Source organism: Macrotis lagotis, chromosome 1 (assembly GCF_037893015.1).
Source record: "Macrotis lagotis isolate mMagLag1 chromosome 1, bilby.v1.9.chrom.fasta, whole genome shotgun sequence".
Taxonomy (NCBI): domain Eukaryota; kingdom Metazoa; phylum Chordata; class Mammalia; order Peramelemorphia; family Peramelidae; genus Macrotis; species Macrotis lagotis.
This window is the reverse complement of record NC_133658.1, coordinates 138,942,031-138,957,215: the sequence shown is the minus strand read 5'-3', so window position 1 is coordinate 138,957,215 and position 15,185 is coordinate 138,942,031. Positions and strand designations below refer to the sequence as shown.

General features: G+C 37.5%; 1 long non-coding RNA gene across 1 annotated transcript in view; it reads left to right on the top strand.

Annotated features, from left to right (window-relative positions):
- Positions 1–14,422, top strand: part of LOC141514293 (uncharacterized) — a 38,287-nt gene extending 23,865 nt beyond the window's left edge. Inside the window, exon 3 of the long non-coding RNA XR_012475984.1 lies at positions 14,106–14,422. This is a non-coding gene — a long non-coding RNA (uncharacterized LOC141514293). The remainder of the gene's footprint in view (positions 1–14,105) is intronic.
- The last annotated feature ends 763 nt before the right edge of the window (positions 14,423–15,185 follow it).

The following is a 15,185-nucleotide window of genomic DNA, read 5'->3' as shown; positions in this document are numbered from 1 at the left end:
GTAATAGATAACCATAGTTGTTGAGTCATTTTTCAGTCATGATCTCTTTCGGAATTTTCTTGGCAAAGATACTAAATAGTTTGCTATTTCCTTCTCTAGATCATTTTAAGGAAAGAGGTAAATGAGACTAAGAAAATCTTAAGCAAAGTCACTTCTAACTCCAGCATTTTACGATTTTTAAGAACTACTCTTTTCTTAGGAATCTCTGGCCATATCTCTCCAGCCTTACTGGACCCAGGAGTCAATCACTGGATCATAACATTTTAGGGCAGAAAAGTATCATTTAGCTTATAGGTTATTCAGTCCAGCCTCTTTATGTGACTTATGAAGAAAGAAGCTTAGGAATAGTAAGGGATGTGTCCAAAGTCACAGAGACACTGAGCCATAGAACCAGGACTACCACTCAGATCTGAGTAAAAATGATCTTTCCATTTTGTTGTGCTGCTTCTCACATGTAGCATGTGTGTTCCCTCATATGTTAATACTGTGTAAATGTGTCTTGGACAAGAACAATTGTAATTCACCAACCTAAGTTTGGGGGCATCTAGCAGCACAGTGAATAGAGTGTCAGACTCAGTGTCAGCAAGACTCAACTTCCCGAGTTCAAATCTGGCTTCAGACAATGACTAACTATGTGACCTTGGGCAAGTCACCTAATTCTTCTTCAGTTTCCTCATCAACAAAATGAACTGGAAAAGGAAATGGCAAATCACTTCAGTATCTTTGCTAAGAAAACTACAATTGGGCCCATGAAGAGTTGGATACTGCTGAAAAACAAACAAAAGTCTTGTCCTCTGAAAATTAAGGGAATTTAATTGGATGATCTTAGAAATTCCTTCCAATTCTGGATACTATGATAGTAGTAGATGGTTAGTCATGTCTTCCTGCTCTGATCCTCAGATTACTACCTACCTCTGCTACTCCTGCCAGTTAAGTGATTGTACTAAAGATCACTCAGATAGTAAATAAGTGGAAGAGCTGGGATTAAACCCAGATCCTGGTTCCAAATACATGTGAAAGAAATATTTTGGGAAAATTGACTTCACAATATACTACAGACTGAATTGGAGAGAGGAGAGGAGGAAATCAGTATAGTTATGTAATATTCTAGATAAGAAGAGATGAATTAGTGATGGTAGAGGGAAAGAACAAATGGAAGAAATGTTTTGAAGAAAACAGCATCAGCTGCTTGATAGCTAACTGGATATTTGTTTTTCTATACAATGAGGAGGTTGAATAAGATAGTTATAGAATCACAGAATGTCAGAACCTGAAGAAACCATAAAGCTCTATTTTACAGATGAATAAACTCAAGTCTTGACTAGTTAAGTGAATCATATAAGGACACATGGATATGAAAGAGAGCCACTATTTGATACCAGATCATCTGACATCCAAGGCATTTGTTAATTCAACAAACATTTATTAAATATAAATAGCTTCATTTTTATGAGATCAGGTTATCATAGCTGATAATAGTTCATTAGCTTTCTGCTCCTAGAGCAAAGGTAGAAATAGTGGGTACCAAGGAAGTGAAATGACTTCAGATAATTAGAGACAGTATATAACTGTGCCCCATTCTAGTTTCCCCTTCTGCCATTATTAGATGGTGGATTATTATGGGAGGTAGGAACTTTTATGGAAACCTGCTATACTCTTCAGTCAATCACTCAATCCATCCATCAACCAACATTTATTAAACCCCTACTGTATGCCACGTACTTTGCAAGGCAATGAATGAATGAAAAAGGTCATTCTTTTTTTTTTTTTTTTTTTGCAAGGCAAATGGGGTTAAATGGCTTGCCCAAGGCCACACAGCTAGGTAATTATTAAATGTCTGAGGTTGGATTTGAACTCAGGTACTCCTGACTCCAGGGCCAGTGCTCTATCCATTGCTCCACCTAGCTGCCCTGATAAAGCCACTCTTTTAACAATATTAAGTGTTAGGCACTATCCTAAGTCCAAGAGGGGATACAAGTAGAAGGCAACACATATAAAGCAGTATAGCCAAGGAGAGATATTTTGCTTTAGGAAGTCAAAGGGATGGTGAGTGGAATCAGGGCTTTCTACTGATACTTTCCTTCCAGGCAGTGTTAATTACTATTGCTAGAATAAGAGTGTTTGTGTTTTCAGAGTAGGGGATGGTGGAATGTGATTGGCAACATCACAGAAAGATCCTGGGACTAGCTAGGTAAGAAAAATTCTCACCAATCAGAAAATACAAAGATAAACATGAACTAATCCCTCCCCTCTAGGAGCTTACTTTTTAACAGAGGAGAAGACTTGATCATATAGAAATACATACAAAATATATGAAAATGAAAATAAGGTGATTCCTTTCTCTCATACACAAATAATGAAGCTGAGGCCTAGAAGAAAGAAATTGCTTGCCCTTAGATGACTAAAATGAGATATACTCCCAAATTATAGTAAGCAAAGGTATCTTCTAGCAATGGTGGAGAAAAGAGGACTATAGAAAAGAAGGGAATAATGGAAGATCACAAAACTGACCCTTCAATGCCATTAGCTAAACCTTACTTTGGGAGGTGGTGTGAGGCAGAGAGGATGCACTAAGGATGGAAAAGGGAAAAAACCTCTAGTTAGAGGAATCATTTGAGGTAGCTTTGAAGAAAGTGAGAGATTTTATGAGGTGGAAGGGAGGAGGAAAGATATTTTAGGTATAAGAAATAACATGGATAGACCCAAGAAGAGCTTTGGAGTACATTGACTAGGTAGAATAAAGTCTCACAAATCAGGATATACAAAGACAAGCATGAAATAATTTCTGGAAAGTGATATGTGAAGGACTATAGAGTGTGAGATGGATAGTAATAATATAATAAGGCTAGAAAAGTAGGTTGGAGACAGGTTTTAAAGGACCTTTCATACCAAAACGAGTACTTAGTTTTTGATCCTAGAAGCACTAGGGAGCCACTATTAATTAGTGGAATGAGATCTGCTTTGGAAATATCATTTGGTAGTTATATGGAAGATGGATTGGAGAGGGGGGAGAAAAACCAAAGGGAGGGAAACCAATTAAGGTTTTGTTGCAGTAGCCTTGGTAAAAAGGTGATGAGGGTCTGAATTAAGGCTGTGAATGTGTGACCGGAGAGAGGAATATGTATGCAAGAGATGTGGAGGTAAAAATAGTAAGCTTTGGTCACGAATCAGATATAGAGGAAGGGATGAAGGAGAAGGAGGAGTCTGGAATGACCCCAGCAGACTGAAAAGTTGATGGTATTGTCAACAGAAATATGGAAGTTTAGAAGAGGGTTTTTATTTGCTGGAGAAAGATAATAATTTTGTTTTTGACCTTTTTTTGACATATCCCTTATGCTGCTTCTGGTGAAATAATTAAGCTCAAGAGGGATATATATATATATATATATATATATATATATATATATACATATATACATACATATATATGTACATACAAAGGCAATGCATATGTATATATGTATCTGTATCTGTATATACATATAAATTATCTTTGTAGAGATAAAAATTGAATGGGAGTCAATGAAATCATCTGGGATGTGGTACCCTCAGCCTTGGGGAAGACCCACAAGTAGAAAGTGGGATATGGATGATAATCCGGTAAAGAAGACTGATTGAGAAGAGGCAATTGGGCAAGCAAAAGGAGAACCAGAGAGATCAATTTAATCAAAACAGAGAATAGAGAGCATTCAAGTGTAGATGACGGTCAACAGTGTCAAATGCTGTAGAGAGGTTAAGAAGGATGAGGTTTGGGAAAAGGCTGGCAGGTATGGCAATTAAGAGATCATTGGTAATTTTGGAGAAAGTAGTTTTAATTGAGTGATGAAGTTTAGAAACCATATTGCTAAGGATTGAGAAGTAATAACAACTGTCCTTCCTCTATTCCTGAGGGGCACACCTTAGGACAGCACCTTTCTACTAGTTTTATAACCCTAACAGTGGATGTCAATCTAGTCCTACCCATTAGAGGACTAGAGAATATTCTATGTGATAATTGGTTGGAGAAATTCGAAATGTTTAGCTGGGAGAAGCGTAGATGTGGAGGGGACATGATAGCTGTCTTCAAATATTTGAAGGGCTGTCATATGGAAGATAGATTAGACTTCTTGGCCCCAGAGGAATGAGCAATTGGAAAAAGTTGCAGAGAGGCAGATTTCAGTTGAATATAAGGGGGAAAAAAACTTCTTTCCAATTAGAGCTATCCAAAGGCAGAATGGGCTGCCTTGGGAGGTAATAATCATAATGATAACTGACATTTATATAGAACATTGAAGTTTTCAAAACACTTTATCTGTATGATCTCATTTGAGTCTCACAACATGTGAGGCATGTCCCCCTGGTATTAGTAGTGAGTTTTTCCTCAATTGAGATCTTCTAGCAGAGGTTACATGATCAATTTGGGAAGGGTGGGGAAGAGATTCTTGTGTATATGTGTGTGTATGTACTTAGACATATATTTGTTTATATAAATATGTATGCATATATATATATATGTATATATAGTAGATTAGACTAAACCTCTGAGATTATTTCTAATGCTGAGATTCTATATCCTGGAAGAAAATTTGACTATGTATCTCTTAATTCTTGTAGTACTTTGTGCATTATTAAAGAGACAACCCACTTTCATCCCTTCCCCCAATAGCATTGTCTTTGGAAAATTCTATTTTTTCTTAAAATGGCATAGTACATTAAAAAACATTTATCCTTATTTTTGACAGTTCCATGTTTCTGTAAGCTTTGAATCCAGCAAATCATTTTCTAAATATGACAAATTATTAATACTTCTGAAGCATAAGGTTCCCCCTGCCACCACCCCCTGATCTCTTTAAAGCATGTTCTATATTCCTTGGGGGAGTGGGTAGCAATTTGAGAGAGGCCGTCATTCCTAGCACCACTTCTGTGATCTTTCTCGAAGAACCCTTCCCTGTTTGGGCCATCTGGAAAATGATATTTCCAGACAACCATTTTCCATTTCTGAAACTTGGTTTCAGGATAAAGGGAATGTAACCTGTGAAACACTTGGGTGAAAGGTGGATTCCTATGTAATTTGTACAGAAGACTATATTAATCCTACCTTGTGAATAAGCAGAAGGAATTTATTATCAGAACTTTTGTCTTGGCAATGAGGTCCTTACCTCTGAAAGCATGCAGACAGATGATGACCTTTTTTTTTTTTTTTTTTTTTTTTTCCCAAGCATTTTATCCTTGGCCAATGGGCAAGTGGGTGTTTGCATGGCAATGAGCTAGCTTTTCCCAAAGACTCAACTATAGTTAACTCCTTTATCTGCATACTGATTATCCATTTAATGAAGCAACTGTCAATAAAGTGTTAATCTTAGCCTGGCTTCCCCACATTAAATAACACCCTCCTCTTCCTCCTTCCACTCCTTCCCCTCCTTCTGCCCCTCTCTCACCCAGATGATGTGTGCTTAGGAAATGCAAACTAATTTTAAAATTCGTTCAAGCAAAACATAATTAGGATGGTAAATCTGCTGCCAAAAATAAAATCATCTAATGCATTCCATATATTTAGCCTTCCAAAGCTAAATATAAATGACTTTTGGGTTATCCAGAGTTTCGGATTATCAGCATCACTGTTCATCTCCATTAGTGCAGATAATCCAAAGTTGACTATGTTTCTCTCAGGGACAAATTAGTCCCTTTTGAATCAAACTCAACTGTCCCCTTGCCTCCAATTCTCCTATCCCAGACCTCCAGGCTAATACTTTCCTATCTTTTTCATTTTGCTACAAATTTGCAGAATTATAGGAGATATTAGAGATGAGGAGTGGGGAGAAATTTTGCTCAAATCTCACCTTTTGGAAGAAGTTTTTTGCTAGTGCCTTCTTTTTGTTGGTCATCTCCAATTGTATATGTCTTGTTTATCCATAATTGTTTGATTGTTGCCTCCCAGGATAGACTATGATCTCCTTGAGAGCAGGGACAGTTCTACCTTTTTTTTTTTTTAAATCACCAGACCCTAACATTAATCCTAACATATATTAGGCAATAAATAAAATACTTTTGGACTTCACTCAACTAGAATTAGAATTAAGCTTCATGGTAGAAGGGGAGTGAGCACATGGTAGGTCTGTTGACTTGACTCAATTAGACAAAGTTAGTTTACATGGGAGAAGAGTTAAGAAGGAAGGGGGAATTTCCAGTTGAGGTTTTTAAAGAAAAAATTTTTAGTGAATGTATGTGGTTCAGTAGAATGACTCAGATGAAATCTGGCTTCCAATCCTCTCTATAACACTTGCTTATTGTGTAACCCAATTTCCCCCCATCCTCCACCCAGAACACTTAGTAGATATATAATCACATCTCAAGGTCTCAATTTCCCCATCTGTAAAACATAGATGATATCTATAGTTTTACTTTGTAGAGACATTTTGAGGGCAAGATGAAGTCGAGGTGTATAAAACCCTCTACACAAATGCTAGACATTATTATTTAGAGCTCATAACCCTCCATGAAGATTTGAAGCAACATTTAAGTGAGTTTGGGCTATGTCTTCCTCTCTTCATATATCAATCCCTTTTATTGTTCTAGTTCAATCCAAATCTATGATGCATGTATTCATTAAACTAATAGCAAGCATTTACGTTTTACTTTAAGGTTTACAAAGTATTTTACAAATATCATCTCCTTTTATCCTCACAGCAAATCCAAAAGGTGTTGTTGTTTTTAGTTGTGTCTGACTCTTTGTGACCCTATTTGGGAATTCCTCGGCAAAGAAATTGTAGCAGTTTGCCATTTCCTTATCCAGCTCATTTTATAGATGAGAGAACTGAGGCAAACAGGATTAAATGACATAGTAAGTGCCTAAGGCCAGATCTGAACTCAGGAAGATGAGACTTTCTGATTCCATACCTGGTGCTCTATCCACTGAACTACCCATTTGCTCCATTTTTTTTTTATCTTACAAAACAGAAAACTAAGACAGGTGGAGGGGATTCACCCATGTCATGAGCCAGTAAGTATCTGATCTGGATCTGGACATAGGTTTTCACTCTAAATTCAGTTCTAGACTCTATGTCACCTATGACCAACAATACATTAGGTCCTTTGGAAACAATGAAAAGTCTGTTGCTGCCCTCAAGAGGCTCACAATTTCTTGGAGGTAGCCTATACCTGCATGGACCAAATGACATATGACAACACAAGAATAAATATATAAATGTTGCTTTGAGTAACTTAGTCTAGAAGTATTGTAGAAGAAATAGATTTCTTAGTTATGGCAGAGAGGAAACTGTGGAATGGTAGAAAGAACACTGATTCTGGAGGACCTTCTTGAACCTTTGACATATTGCATGTGTGACCTTGGGCAAGGTTACCTCAGTTTCCTCATCTGTAAAATTATAGAAATGGACTAAGTGGTCTCTATGATCTCTTCCAGCTCTAAATCTTTTGATTCAAGTTAGGTTTTACTTTTATGGAGTTAGTGAGATATGAGGAAGAATTGTGAAGGGAAAATTTAAATGAACCAGTGAGAAGGGAGGAAATTCCAGGCAAGGGAAACAGCATGAAATGAATGAAAATGTGGAAGCAGGAATGGTAGGTTGTATATTTGAGAAAGTGGGAAGCCTGAACTAACCTTCAAATCTAGGAATAGATGAACTTTATCTACCTGTTGTTTTACAATTTTTCACCTAGAAAAACCAAACCAAATCAAACCAAACCAACCAATCAAACAAAAAAACCCCAAAAGGAAGATAAAAGGAAACCTGTGGGTTGTATGGTTTTAGTTCTCAATTTTAAATCGTGATCCTTAGGAACAGTGTTATCAAATATTCTGCCTGAAGGCAACCAATAACATTCCCCAGTGCAACCTGAATCAGACTAAATATAATGGGAAATATTTAGCAAAATAAATAAAAGTATAATAGAACATAGATAGTGTTAACATGTGGTTTTCTAAGTCAACAGGCAGCACATAGGGATGCTTATGTATAGTTCAGTGACCTTTGCTTCTATTTAAGTTTGATCCCATAAGAAAGTCTCAAAGAGGCATCTGAGCCCATCTGGTTGGGGTAGGTTTGGTGGGTTCTTGGTTCATCCTTCCACCATAGCCCCAAATTGAACTGTAGCAGGTACCATGTCATTTGAGAAATCCAATGATACACCAAACAGATTCCTAAAGCTAAAAGATATGGTAAAAATTTTCTGGGCCAGGACTTAGGAGAGTTAGATTTTAGGTTTTGCTCTGTCATTAGTCACCTGGTTCAGTCATAATATTTCTTTGGGCCTCTTTCCTCATCTATAAAAATAAGGAATTGGACTAGATGACCTGTCCAGGACCCTTATATGAAATTAATGCTTTTGTCCATTGTTAGTGGTCTTATTTTCAAGTTCTGTCATTCCTGGCTCTGCTATTTACTAGCTTTGGAAAACTTTTTTTTAAACCTCTCTTGGTTCCTTTTTCTGTATGTAGGGTAAGATCAAAACTTGGAAGGAATTTCTTAGAACAGATACACATGAAAAGCCAAGAATTTGGCTAGACATCAGCGAGACTGCTGGACATAGTGTTATTTCAATGCCTCTATCCTTCCAATTTATCATCATGATAGAGTGAGAATTTTGAAACTGAGAAGATTGTAAACCCCAGATTTTGGGAGCCTTTGGTAATTTGGAAAACAATTAAATAAATAGATACTAACCAAAGTAGTTTAGCATGTAGAATTAAATTGGGGCTTTACATAGATTTTTGACCTTATGCTAGAGAGAAGTTTCTGATAGCAAAGGAATTATTAGTGACTAGGAAATATTTAAAATATAGAATTAAGCCCAAGTGTGGTAGTTAGATTGGGTGATTCTGATTTCCCAGAAATTGCTGCCTAGGGGCAAAGAATCTACTTCTATAGAGGATATACCTATTCTATTTAAAACTTGGAGAAAGAGTTAGACTTTATGATAGGAAAAACAGAAGAAAAAGCTGTGAAAGTTTCCCCCCCGATTTAGTAACTTAGATATCTCAAAGTTTTATATAAAAAATTGTATCAGGATGAGTCTGAAGTGCAGTGATAGAACCCACTCTACTATGAGGAAGAGATAGCAGTCAGTTCAAGGACTCCAGGTGAAGCCAGAACCTAAAAGCAAAGAATTCTTCGCCTTCATTTTCGGTAGAGCTACACCTGATGACCATCTGTAGGGACAATGGACTCAGAGCCTTGATAGTCATGTGAGATCAGCACAGAGCAAATCTGAAAATACTAGGCAAAGACTATGCATCCAGGAGAGAGTCTGAGTAGCTAACAGAAAGATAAATGTATGGCAAAATTCATATGACATGCAAGATAATCAAGGGAGAGATCCCACTGATGATGATGTAAGCAGCCTAATATTAGAGGTGTGAGTCTCTCCATGAGGGCACCTTGGTCCCTGGTGCTCCTTATGTATGTGCACCTTGGTCCCATGTCTTTCCTGCATATATCTTTCTAAGTGATTTTTTGTTCTCTACATGTGTCTTTTCTTCCCATTGATTGTGATTATATTTATGAGTGAATATGCTCCAGATTTATATGGGGAATGCTTTATTGCTACTGTTCTGATCATGCTATTTCATTTTAACTTCATCATTCAAACTCAAAGCATTCCATCTAGAAAGTTAACAGTGATGTCTTAATTGCTAAATCAAATGTCTTTTTTCTCAATCTTCATTCTTCTAAAGCTCTCTACTCTGTTGATCCCCCTCTTCTCCTTGATACTCTTTTGATTTTAGTTTTTCATGACACCATTCTCTTCTCTTCTCCTCCGACCTATAATATCATTCCTTTGCTGTATTTTCATTCAGATCATTCCTATGAACCATGTATATCACATAGGGCTCTGTCCTGGGCCCTCTTCTTTTATTGTACTAGTTCATTTGCTCTCCTCAGCTTTCATGGATTCAAGTACGGATGATTCTCAAATCTACTTCTCCAGCCCTAAAATTCCCTTTTGACCTCTGTCTTCACATCTCCAGCTACCTGTTGGACATCTCAAATTGGAAGTTCCATAGACATCTTAAACTCAACATTTCCAAACCTGAAATTATTATTTTTCCCCTCTAAATGCTCCTTACTTCTGAATTTCTATATTATTGTTGAGGGTATTACCATCCTCCAAGTTTCCTAAATGCAAAACCTCAGTATTATATTATCTTTGACTCCTCATTCTCTTTTTCCAACTCCTCCATCATTCCTGCCCCCTTTCTCTGACCAACATATCCAATCTGTTGTCAAAACTTTTTCATTTTACCTTTGGATCATCTTTTTTTTAAGTTTTTTTTTTTTTGCAAGGCAAATGTGGTTAAGTGGCTTGCCCAAGGCCACACAGCTAGGTAATTAAGTGTCAGAGGCCCAATCTGTACTCAGGTACTTCTCCTGACTCTAGGGCCGGTGCTTTATCCACTTTACCACCTAGATGCCCTGAATCATCTTTTGAATATTCCCTTTCTCTGCATTAATATTGCCAGAACCCTGGTGTAGGCTCTCATTTCCCCAAATATGGAATATTGAAATAGCCTGTTGGTTGATCTTCCTGCTACAAGTCTCTCTCTATTCCAATCTATCCTCCACTCAGTCATCAAAACAATTTTCCTAAAGCACAAGTCTGTAAATTTTTGGGGCAAAGGATGGTACATCTCATACTTGTTTAATAAACTCCTATGACTTCCTATCATCTCCAGGATTAAGTAAAAAATCCCCTATTTTGCATTCAAATACCCCTGACCCCCCATATTTCCAGTCTTATAACTTACCATTTATTCTCTTCTAGGAGTTCCTGGAAGGACATACTCTATTTCTCTGCTCCAAATTTTTTCAAAGTTGGTCCTCCTGTCCAAAATTCTCTCTTCTCACCTTTCCCTCCTGACTTCCCTAACTTTCATCAAGTCCCAGCTAAAATCCTAAAAGCTTCTACAGGAAGCTTTCCCCAATTCTTCTTACTTCTACTTTATTTTGTTAATTATTTCATATATATATATATATATATATATATATATATATATATATATAGTTTAATAACCTGTACATAGTTGTTTGTATGTTAGATTGTTAGAGCTCCTTGAGGCCTTTAAATTACCTTTATTTTATCCCCAGCTTTTGTCATGGTGTCTAACACAAGTAGGTGCTTAATAAATATTTAGTTATTGATTGGTGTCAGGCTAATTTCATCCACTGCTTTATTGTTAAAGGTAAATCTATTGATAGGGGCTCATGAATTATGGTCTTGAATAGATAGAAACCCAAAGAGTAGGTTCTTCTTGAGTTAGCTTTGTATGAGGGAATCTGTGGTGAGGGTAGAGGTATCCTGTAACAGGTACCTTATAACATGAGAGGATGAGAATAGGTGATCTTTAATGATTCAATTCTAGTATTTGCTTCTCTAAACTGTTATGATAGTAGAATTTAAGTTTTCTGAATTTAGGGATAACTTTTTGTTTTGTCTTTGTAGCCTCTCAATTGGATAGTAAAACTAAACACATATGAGAGGGATGATCAACATAGACATCTGTCCAAAATGACTTTCTTAATGGCCATATCACTTCCCATCTCAAACTTCAGTGGCTTCCAATGACCTCCAGAATAAAATATAAAACCTGTTTGTCTTTTAAAATCCCTCATAATCAGGCCCATTCCTACCTTTCTAGATGTTTTACACCTAATTCCCCTCTACCCATTCTATGGTCCAGAGAAATTGAGCTCTCTACCATTCTTCACATTTGATACTCTATCTCCCAACTTAATACTTTTGCATTGACTGTTCCTCCTGCCTGGAAAGCTCCCCCTCCTCATCCTTGCTTCCTGGCTCCCCTGAATTTCTTCATACCTCAGTTCAAATCCTACATCTGCAAGAGACTTTTCTTGCCCCAGGATCTTCTGTCTGGGATGACCTCTTTCATGTATGAGACTGCTAACATGGTGTCTCTCTCATTAGAAGGTCAGTTTCTTTGAGTGGGGAAGAGACCATATTTTTGCTTTATTTATATAGTGAGCACTTAATAAATGTTTGTTGAGCATAATAATTTGGGGTATAATTGAACTGGTAATACTAGGAACCATGGTGACCCAAGATTTTTGAACATCATGTTAGGGACTGGCGCAAAATAAGGTTAGGAAAGCGAAGTGAGGCCAGCTAATGTTTGTACTGGGAAACTTTAAACTCATTATTCCCATTTCAGTACAAAAGCCATTGGGTAAAATAAGTTGCATCTGTATCAGTTTTCACAAGGCACAGTTTCAGCATATCTTGCCCTAGTGGTCTGAATGAGTTAGTATTTATAATGTGTCCAATTTCTCCTTTCAAAATTCGTAGTAAGTGAAACACTAAATTTCTGTGTTCAAAGAGCATTAGATACACCAGGATGGTGTTAGCAGGATGGATTCTGGTGGCTTGAGTCATAACTCTAACCCACTCATATAAGCTGTATGACCTTGGGTAAGTAATTTCCCTTGTCAAACCCCAGTTTCCTCATCTATAAAATTATGGTATTAAACTAGATGACCTCTATTGTGGTAGTACTAACTGGGAGGAGCAGAATCTCTTGGGTTCAAATGGTGGCTTCATTCTTTCATTCATTAATGAATAATTTATTAAGCACCAGACATGGGCTGTGCTAGTGACTGGGGATAGTACCACTCACCAGTTTTGTGAGCTTATGCCTGTCTTTTTTCTGAGTTTCAACTTTTTCATCAATCTGGAGTCAGGAAGACCTGAGTTCAAATGTGGCCTCAGATATTTATTAGCTGTGTGACCCTAGGCAAGTCACTTCATCCTTTATGCCTCAGTTTTCTCACCTATAAAATGAGCTGGAGAAGAAAATGCCATACTAGTCTAGTATTTTTGATAATAAATTCCACTTGATTGAATGACAACAAAAATGGGCTGCAATCTAGACCCCACTTCCAACAACCTCCAGTTTTCCATGGGGGCACAACTCATACTTCTTTCCTAAGGGGTTTTATAACATGCCTTTTTCCTTCCCACTTTGACCTCAGACTCTCTCTGGAAAAGGGAAGGAGCTGAAATACTTCTCCTCCACCCCTGATGGGGCCCATGGCCCAGAGGAGGAGGTTGGGTAAGGGACATCACCAACTGGGGCCCCCCCCATCCCAGTTCCCCACTGCCTAAGAGTGGGCCCCAGTCCACTGAACACCACACCCTAGGAGCCAGAGAGGCAGAGAAGAGAGTAGCCCTCCCTGGGGATGAACCTAACCTCTCACATCCAAAGAGGAAAAGTCGACAAATGAGACAAAATGAAAAATATAATGATGCATATTATATTAATCATCCTCCCCTTTTCTGACACAATAAATCTTCTCTTTAAACTCCGGGTAGCGATTGCATCATCTCCCTCTCTCCTCGAACAGCACAGATTAAGATAAAGTGATAGTACTGTGTCAAAGAGAGCTTTGCTGCCACACTTGGGATACAAAGAGAGAGGTTAATTTATCATCGCTGGGGAGAACTGACAGAAGAGAGATATACTAGCGAAAGGGGATTTAGCACAAGGCCAAGAAACTTCACACTATTTTTACCATCTGTCACATGCTCTAATAAAGCAGGACAAAATATGAAGAAAGGAAAAATGAACTATCAAACACTGATGTAATGCAGCCCATAAATCTAATTTAATTACTTTGCATGGAGACAGGTCCTCGAGTCTGTGTGAATATACTGGATTTTCTTGGCAACTTAACAACTAAGTGTTTTAATAACATCACACTATAATTTATTCTGCTTGAAACACAAAACCCCTTTTGTGAGAGTTTCATTTTTGAGAACTGTTAATTTTTTCGGCTAATGTCAAAACTGGCATAAATTCACATGTGAACTTGAAGCCTGACTGTGAAAAAGGCTTAGGTTACTGCATGCCTTTGTATTGTTTGCTTTTTTCTTTTTTTCCCTCTTTTTGCTTTCTGCATGCATTAGAAATAATTGGGCTTTGTTGATGACTTAGGTGAAGAGAGTTGTCTTGCAATTAGATTTTAGTGTAATGACAAAGGGGTGGGGGCAAAAGGGAGGGGCATGAGTCTTGGTAAAATACCAAGGAGGGGGGGAACCCAATGGAAAGGGAGAAAAAAAGTCCTTCATTTCCCCATTTTTTTTTTTTGACACAGAACAGCAAAATCCAGAGAGCAGCATTTGCTGAGGCTAAGCTGGTCGGTTCCTGGAACGAGGAGAATTTCACGGGAGAGGCAGGACGTCAGATCTTGGGGCACTAGGGACTCTGGGAATGCGGTCCGCCCTAGAGGGAGTTGCAAGGCACAGAAAATAAATCAAAACTAAAATTAATATTCATCGGGTGTCTTCCCGAATTTGGATGCAGTTACAGAAATTATTGTTAATAATGAAAGCCATATATCAAAGGTTATAAAATTCATCTGTGCTGGGACACTATTTTTTTAGGCTTTGTTCTGAACCATTAAAGATGACATATTGCATTTGTGTGCCTCTCCGTATAATAAGATACATTTAAGGCTGATTCTAACCTAAACTGGCAATTTTGGCATTGAACTTCAGTCCTCAAATGGGAGCCCTGACACTACCATCTAGAGGAGGTCAGCTGATCCCATCAGTTCTCTCATGACCTCACTTGGTAAGGCAGGATGGATGGGTAATTAATTTGTTAGATCATCAGTGATTCACGTTGGGAAAATAAAACCCGCAGCCTCCTTACAAATTCAATTGAAATAGAATCATCATTGTAATAAAAAACACACAACCCACACACATACATACATTCATACATACACATCCCCAAAAGATCCCAAATTTGGAGGAGAGGTTGTATTGGAAAATAATGGATTTGGAATCTTTGGACATGTGTTTGAATCCTGGCTCTTCCAATGAATATCTGTGTGATTTTGAACGTTAGTTAATCTCTCCAAGTCTCAGATTCCTTATTTGTAAAATGAGAAGAATGAGATAGATGATCTCTAAAGGTCCCTTGAAGCTCTAAATCCCATGAAACTATTTATTCAATCTTGCAATCATTCAACAAATATCTAAACAACTTCCAGATCAAGGGCACTGTGCTGAATGTTCTATGGATCACACATTTATAGGCTTGTCTATGCCTTTTTTAGCTTTTTCAATTTAACAGGGAAGACAAGACAAGAGAAGGAACTATAACATCAAGTATTATATAAAAGTATAATTATATATCACATGAAAGTATGAGGCAGCATTACCTAATG